Below are 9,544 nucleotides of genomic sequence, written 5' to 3'. Positions count from 1 at the left end.
GACCTGGGTACACTGTAACCCATTTTATCTGTGACAGATACATAGCACACTACTCATTGATAAGGTAGCCACTTGCCCATGATGTAACTGTGCATAAATGATACATTTGGTTGAAATCTTCACGTCTGGGGAGCAGTTCAGGGTAATCATCTCTTGATTGCAATATATCGTCAGACAATTCACAATATTCATTGCTCCATTAATAAGTAAATACTTTAAACTCAGCAATATATGATTAAACGTCCCCGCCAATCATGTCGCGACTTGGTGTTCTCTAGGAAAATCCACCTGGAAAAGATGTAGGAGACACGTGATATTCACTCGCCTCTATGACGTTAGAACACGTTTGTTCCAAGAGCTAGTTGGTGTACAATCCACACATGGAACAATTCTGACTTTGATGGCCCCTTTCCAACAGCTCCAAGAAGGATGTTCAGTCATACTCCACCATTGTTTGTTGTTATACAAACGGAGCTCGTGTCCACTGAAGAAGGAGATATGACTGCAACCAATACCTTAAACTGGTAAATAAAATAAGGACAACTATCTTACAAGTAGTAACATAGTTAGTTATACCCTATCTTGTTTTTAACGTAGCTTTATTCAAAAGTATTGGTTATCATACTTATTACATTTCATTTTAAATTTTATTATTATAAACATTATATCATATTGTTAGCTTAATTAATGGATTTCGGTGTGGTAATTCTTATTTCGGACAATCTGAACAAGTAATAATCTTACCACAGTGAGGACATGTAGTGTTAATCAGAATAGTTAATTTATCTAATTTTTAATATTATTTCTAATTTTATCCTATGTTTATTATTTTATTATAATGGTTATTCTTCATTGCTAGCTTTTAATATGGGTTTTAGGATTAACATGAGTTTCCTGGGCTGGCAAAACCTCGTAAGATATTATTGGGTTTATGGTCGAGAATACCATTGACAGCAAGAGTAACCAACTGATGAAACAATACATTCTAATTATTGTAATTAATTAGCTATACTTATTACTAGATATATATATACAGTTCTGATCTATGTAAATAGCTCACTTTGATCAGAAATAATTATAGATTACAATTAAATGAAGTTAACACAAAGTTTGTAAATTGCAACTTTCTTATTCAAAAGTAATGTCGAGATAAAACATCTAGTAATAACTGCTAAAATTCGGAAACCGTTCAAGTTTACTTTCATTCCGAATGGATAAGTAATCTTTATTTCAGTCTGAGTCATATAGGCTATGAATACCTTACATACCACAACTGAAATATATTGATTTCTTCACCCATCATCAGAGAAAACGGTGGGTCTACCACGTATTTCACCAGGTCTGCTGTAGATTCTAAAGCAACTCCGTGTATTTTTCTCAGTGAGTAATCACATGCTTATGAATATTCTAGCTTGGCAACAAATCGTATATATTCTTTACCTGCATTAAAAAATACAGAATATCCCCTTTTTCTTTCTCAATATGGTCTAAGCTAATCACTGCGGTCTAAATTAAATATACTACGTCTAAACATTTCATTCCAAATTGTCAATTGGCATGAAAATGTGCTCTGTAATAGTAAGGGTGCCCAGGTAGTTTGCAAAATGACGGCTATGAGTAGGGGGAGAGGAACTTGTGCGACCCGTTACTTTATAGGCGGATAGTTTTACACAGTATCACAGGGGGGTGGATAGTTCCATGAAGTACCGCCATAAAAGGAAATTGTACCAGTGCTTGCATATATACAAACTTTGGTATACTAATCAGAGTTATGCTGAATTTTTCTTATTGATTCACGTGGGCATCTCATCACAGTCTTTAAATGTCAAATACGTGAAATAATCTTACAAATCATTTTTATCTTTATATTATGTCGTGAACTACTTTTTAGTAGCATATATTAAAGTAAATATATGGGTGTGTTGGGATAAGTATTCTTCTACAGTAGGTATCTGTGACTTGTTGGCAATGAATTCGACCATAAACAAACAGCCCGCATTCCACTTGTTTTTAAAATTATATATATATATATTCGAAACAAGTTAAACGTATGTAAAAAAAATAATATATATATATATATTTACACTATGGCGATCGTAGTTGTATCTTAAACACTATACAGTTTTTTACTTCTTGTCAAAAGTCCATTTAGGCAAATTCAATTGCTTTAGAATTCAGTTGACAAGCCGAACTATTCTTCTATATTTTCATCGCAATAGTATCCATGTATAATTCACCTACGCTGTCATGTGCGTTACTGCAATTGTATCCTGAACTTCCAATAATCGTCTGCCTTTTGTCAAAGCCCACACAGGCGGGTTCAATTAATTTAGAACATATTTTGACAGGACAAATTATTTTCCTTATCTCTTTCAAACTCTTAATCTCACTCTAACATATCAACCCTTAGGCTATTCACTCCCACGAGGTTAATTTCACGTTTTTCTAGCTTTTCTCTGACCGAACTTCTCTTTCACGTGACTTTACTTTTACTGTGTTTCTGCTCATCTGGTCGTAGCTACTTATCCGTCTATCACTTAGATCTTCTAGAAATCTCCATAGCTTTCACATCAATGGATTGCAAACACAACGTTCAGTAGTCTCTACATCAATTAATTACAAACGCAAAATAAATAAATTAATAATACTACCTACACTAAACAGTCTTTTATATCTGACATATTCACAAACTATTTGTTTAAGATAATAAAGACTAAACTGACACGTCTAACTGAAAACTGTTTATAGTTTTATTTTGTGCACCGTTTCGGGCGGATGCCCTTCATCCGGTAGTAAAGACCGTGTTACAGTGGAATCAGGCTCAGAAAGAATCATTGAAAGGTAAGAAAATATAAAGGTTGTCATTACACATTTTCAACGTGGAGCACGGTGACGAAAATATTGTTGAACTTATTATGTAAACAGTATTAAAATTAGCAATAATATGAAAAAGAAGTAATCAGAAGAACTAAAATTGGATTTAGAAATATAGACACAGATAAATAATAAACATAAATTTCCAAAATAATAAAAGAGTCAACTAGTAAAATAAAATAATAATCCAGGAAAAATACTTTCACATAGGTAGGGTTGAAAAGGGTGATTTACAAAGAAGTAAGCAGTAAGAAGAGGAGTAAGGGAATGAAATTAGAGAATGAGTTGATGGAGTTTAATAATTATTTGAAGGCTCCACTGACCTCCCAATTCCTAAACACATCAGTTCTCATGACCACAAAGGTATCTCCGACATGGTAGTCTTAGTCATGAGAAATGCATCACCCAAGAAGTCAACACGAGAAAACCTTGAACACCGTCTTATCTTCCAACTCAACACCAAGCCCCCTTATGGTATTAATGAAAGATTTACTTTCAAACATAAGCAAATTATATTTCATGTTAAAGTTATAACTATGGAAAAATGGATTGATTACTCCCAATCCTTTGATAGACTAGTAAATTTAATTTATTTGAACATTTGGTTATAAGCTTGAGTTGACAATCTTGGTGGTTGTTCTAAATCATGAGGGGGAGGGGGGGGGTAGAGTGAAAGATACTGCATCATGTTATGACCTTATTGTATTTCTGTTATTACGATGAGCATTGATAATTTCCGTAAATCTTGTAATCATTTCTTTGATGTTTAGTTGCAAAAACTTAAATCTCTGTTATTGTGTGAGGAGAATCTAATATTCATACAAAAGTTTTAGCCTAATAACTGTTGTTCAAAATGTAAAGTCAAAACATTGTGTAAAGCAAAAGAGTTAATAAACACATTTTTCTAAGCATTAAGGTCAAGGTTTAGTGACACACGAAATCCATTAGGTAGTTAGGCAAAACCTAATTTTTAATGTTTAGTGAACATAAAACTTTTTTATTGTAAATGGTGTTTTATATTGATAAATTCAGTACATCAAATGCGATATAGAGACAAGATTTGTGCACTAAATCAGTACTTATAGTTTATAACTAAGTTAAAAGTATATGATCTTCCTTACATACTGAACCCAAATCGTCTAACCCACAAGTTGAATATAAATTCTGCGTTTAAAGTACAATGTGATCAAAAGTATAACTGATATTTTCACAAACAATTATGTATGTACAGAAGTCATATGAGGTCACTTAAGCCCCTTTAAATACGACAATAATTGATTAACAAAACATTCCAGTATTTTATCAACTGTGTGAGTGAACAGTAACATTTATATTATAGGGTCGAAGAATAACACTGCTATATTTCTAAAATAATGAAAAGGCAGATTCTTTTGTCTTATATAAAATAAATCTCGTTTAGAAAATAGGGAACATTTGCAATTTTGCACATATTAAGATACAACCAAACATTTGTGACTGGAATTGATATACAGAATGTTGTACGTGGGGAATACTTTATCCATAAAATGGTAGAATTTGCATTTTTATTATTCATATATTAAGAAAAAACATGTCAAATTAGGCAATCTTTAATTACAATAAATGGTTTCTTATATATTCTGAAACTAACTATGACAACACTATTGGACAAGCTTGCTACTTAGGGACGGATAGGGATACAACCTTTGGTTAATGAATCAGGTGAGAAATGCTCAGAATGTATCTATGTTTCAAAACGTGCCACTATTTGGCCAATCTTTAGGTAAGATAAATGATTTCATATAGAGTGTAATAACTAGAGGGTAAAATCAAAATGTTATAGCACTTTAAAAATAAAAACAGGAGTATATAGATAATGTCAGAATGAAAAAGTTGAAACAGTCATACTGCCAGTAATAATCTTTTTGTTTGGAAATTTTGTATTGTTCTTAGTTATGTTATACATAGGATAAATATATACAGTCTGAATTCTTTAGTTTGATGTGAAAAACAGTCCTTTTGAGGATTATTATTTGTAAGATAGTGTATTAATAGTTATATACATATTTATTTAAACTGGGAAGTCACACTGTACTGTATTACAAATAGTTAGTGTGGTGCATACGATATGTGTAGAGTTTGATATCAACACAAAAAAAACAACAACACTCGTTTACATAACTATGTAGATTGTAAGTTAAAATAGTTTATGGATAATTACATGTGTAAACCATGAATTATTTTATATATCTAATTAAACTGTAACGCATAAAATATTTATCTTACATATTCAAACGCTGTTTATTATTGAATAAATGGATATTGAAATGAGATTATAAGATAGATAGTTTGATCATATTAATAATAAAAAATTAATATTGTGACAGAAATTCTTATATTTGAGGTCAAACAAAGTTCAGTATAGCCTATTTGCCTACTGGTACAAATCGACATTCGTCGACTTCAACATCTGGGTCACACCCTGGAGGCACTATATATGTTATCTGGTAGTACTTTATGGAACTATACATCTATATAATAGCATATTTTCGAAATAGAAACCATATGTTGAAACTACCTGCCCTCAGTGGCACATTTTGAAATTATCCAAACGACCTAGGCACCCTTATTGGGCAAATAAATGACAGATGGTTTTTAATTATAATGAATGCAAGGTAATGCATGTTGGTTGGACTATGAAAATAGTTTTATGCTGAATATTCTTAACAGTGGTATGGAAGAAAAGGATTTTGGTTTTTTGATTGATCAGTCTCTTAAGTCATCCAAGCAATATGCTGTGGCTAGTTGTAGAACAAATAAGATTTTCTAATGTATTTACAGAAATATTGAATACAGGTTTAAATACATTATAATGTCATTGTATAGGCCATTGGTTAGACCAGATTTGGAATACTGTGTTCAGTCTTGAACTCATCACCTTAGAAAGTACATTGAAGTGTTGGAAAGGGTTGAGAGGGGGGGTTACTAGTATGATACCTGGAATGGCATGATTGTTATGTGAAGACAGGTTAAGATCTCTGAATATCTTTTTTTTTTCTCTCTTGAGAAAAGTTAGAATGGATCTGATTGACATGTATAAAATTGCCAAGGGAATTTACAGTGTCGATGCATCATCTTTTATTCTTAGATAATAACGAGAATGGTAAGACTAGAGGACAAAAATATAAACTTGAGCAAAGTAGGAGTCATTTTCAACTAAGACAGTTTTATTTTTCTAACAGGGTAGTTGGCCTTTTCTCAACTATGACTTGAAAGTGTAACCTCAGATGAGTAGGTCATTGACATAAATGAGACACCTCTCTCATTACAGCTTTCAAAGTGTAATCTCAATCAGTCTCTGAAATGTAATAAGGCTTATTACTTGACTGGATGGCATGATGCAGAATTTATAGTCTGTTCTGAGGCTTAAAATCAGTCTTAGGTCTACTTATATCCCCTACGTCTACTTACCAGTGAGGAAAATCAGATATAGTGTTAGACCAATGCGTACCTTCCAATGCACATTATTACATTTACCCATCTAAATGCCTCACAGAATATTGGCATACATTCCTTCTTTATGCCACTTACCAATGAAGACGACCATGTACTATCCAAAAGTTGTATAATCTCGTCCTTCAACATCTGCTCAGTTTCAATGATGGCAATATCTTGAGTGCTTCAAGGAAGTTTGCATGACATCTATTTTATTGGATGTTCATAATCTGCATCTATGTCATGATGCGAGATTTTTGTCTGATCCAATCAGCTATTTGGTCCCAGAAACACATCAACAAAGTATTTGAAAAACATTGGTTTAGTTCATACCTCTGTTTTGAGTTCAGATTGCTTACACGATGCTCAACTAGAGAATTCAAGTGCTTTTGAAGTCGTGTGTTCATTTTTAGGCACGATACAATGGCTACAACACTAACTACACAGATAGTTGATGTCAGTTCTACCTCTGTTATCATACTGATAACCATTCCAGCTGAAAACCGAGCTGTGGAGTCTTTGTAGTTACAGACTAACACTAATACAATACCCAAACCCAGACAGATCACCGTTTGAGCAAGGGCAGCCTGCTGTTCAAACATAAAACATTGCAGCTGATGGTAACAATACATAGACAGTATCTATAGTATACCTTATAATACTGCTTAAACAATCAGAATTATCCCACCTCTTCAATGTGCACATGTGTATTATACTAATTTTGGGACTAATCTGGTTAAAGATGTATGATTTTGCAGCAAAACCGTAATTCATCTGTTAAACAAGCAAAGTTGTTTGACAATTTTTGCAGCAGGTTCATTTCTATGATACCACTACTCAAACCCATATGTGTACGTCACTCATGGTTAGCTTGTTGAAATGAAAGGATAAAGTGGATGTTAATTGGACAAACTGATGGCATTTCAAGGAGTTGCCGATGCATAGAAAGGTTTATTAAAGTTCCGAATGCTTCATTATCTACTAAATATTCAATCTCATGCTCATGTATTATTATCAGAACATCTATATGATGTCTAGTTTATGTTTCTACAAATCAACCACAATGATGTTGCATGCAAGATGACTACTGCATTTGCTTGAATTAGCAGTCAGATCCAACTCAAGCCATACTATTTTAAACCAACTGAAGTAACCACAACCACAGCTCATTATCAACTTTCCTACATCTTTTGTCGCATTGTCTGAATCATACTTATGTCAAATGGTTCTGCATATCAGTACAAACCAATGACCAGTTAAGATTCAGTTGAAGTAGGAGCTTTTTCCCTTGTGTTCTTGGCAACTTTTGGAGTCTATTTTTAGCTAATTTGCAGCACAGCCAAGGCAACTGAGTCTGGCAAGATCCGTTGTCTCATAGGGAACTATGATTCTTATGTCATGGGGTCTTCCAGCACATGCCGCATTGAAACTGGTTGAGCTAGTGACCAATACTTTTTCTGAACCTTAGGGCCATCAATGATTTTGAAGACTATCTTAGAGCTCAGTTTGCAGCTGCAGTTGCCACTGCTGTTGGTTTCTTCCTTTGTTATAGTAAATGGTTCGATGTGACCACTTCAAATTCTGTTAACACTAAGATCACTTCCATTAAAACAACGTGTTGCTGCAAGGGTTTAATCAGCAGCACCTTTATAAACTGGTCAATGAATCTGTCATTGTGATTTATGGAAAATTTGTTTGAGAATGCCTTGCCATACAATTTCTTTAAATCAACCAAGTTTTAATGGGGCCCTTATCATTAAACTTTAAACTTAGCCCTTTTTAGAGTCGAGTTTGAAGTGCAACTCATTAACAGCAGTGTCGCAGTTGTTTAGTCGCTTCTCATTCTAAGTGCTTTAAGGAATCGAGGGCCAAACCATCTAGACTCAGATGTTGCACCAGCTTGTCCTTGAAGTTATGAAGTTCAAGCAACAACGTGTTTGAAACATTACACGAATCGGTCTAAACCATCGTTTGCCATCTTTTTAGATTGGTTTGTTTTGTTTTGAATTTTGCGCATATCTGGTTTACAAGTTCAACTACGTGTATTAATTAACGAATATTATATTTGCACTTACATGTATATTTTCATTAAATTGCTTTCAATAAGAGAGCGCGCGTATTTCGGTGACTAGCGTGCAGAAGTTTGATCTCTGGTCGTTCTTTCAGTCAAGTGACCTAGGAAGATCAGGTACATCCTGGACCTCTACCTTTGTTGGTTTAGTTCTTGATTATCGTGGATGAAGCTCACATTAGATCTCCGGTATAATTCAGCCCGGTAGCTAAAAAAACCCGTTATTACATCATGCAACCACCGCATGTGCGCTATAATTGTTTGTTCGCACACGCGATTGGCCCTTTTCAGGCCGCGTTCATGAATGTACAACGTAGATTTTTTCTTCTTTTCCGGTAAGTATTTCGCTTTTTTCTTTAGTTGTCAACGGAAAGTTTTGTTCACACAAACAGTTCCATAAATATCAATGGAAAAAACGTACAGCATTAATCTTATTTTTTACACACAATAAACCCCTTTTATAATAAAATCAGCACTATGTCTAGCTACAGGTTTTCTCAGTAGTAGGTGGCCATAGGTTACTTTAAGAGCTGACTAGATTTAGTGGTGAAAGGTACTTAGGTCTGTTTTTATAATGTATGATAAAGTTTTTCAGGGTTCTCAATGATGTATTTTTATTAAGAAGTAATCTACTGATCTATTTTGTAGTCTGTCTGACAACATGGGGATGTTTGCATAATTGTGTAGGAAGGTTGTGTTTGTGTATGTAGGAGCTCTGTATGCTTTAGTGATTATTGAATTTTGTATCGTTCGTAGCTTGTTTACTTGTGATTTGGTTACATTTAACCATGGTGGGCAGCCACACTCTACTACTAGACGTATGTAAGTTTTATATATTTTAATTGTCCCTATTGTTGCCAGCCAGACGTCGTACGCAATTCTCTCTGTGCCAGATTTTTTTTCTAATTTCGTTTATATGTTTAGTCCAATTTAACTTAAAATCGTAGGTTAGACCCAGAATTTGGCTGATGTGGCTACCTGGAGAAGAGTTCCGTAAAGGTATAATGTGGGGGGGGGGGTTGCGTCTTCTCTTTTGATTTTGTGAACAATATGATTTATGTTTTAGGGGCGTTTACCTTAGTTCCCCATTTGTTGCAGTAATTTTCTATTTCATTTACTCGTGGT

The sequence above is a fragment of the Limulus polyphemus genome, unplaced genomic scaffold (genome assembly GCF_000517525.1).
Source record: "Limulus polyphemus unplaced genomic scaffold, Limulus_polyphemus-2.1.2 Scaffold6339, whole genome shotgun sequence".
NCBI lineage: Eukaryota > Metazoa > Arthropoda > Merostomata > Xiphosura > Limulidae > Limulus > Limulus polyphemus.
This window is presented reverse-complemented; position numbering follows the sequence as displayed.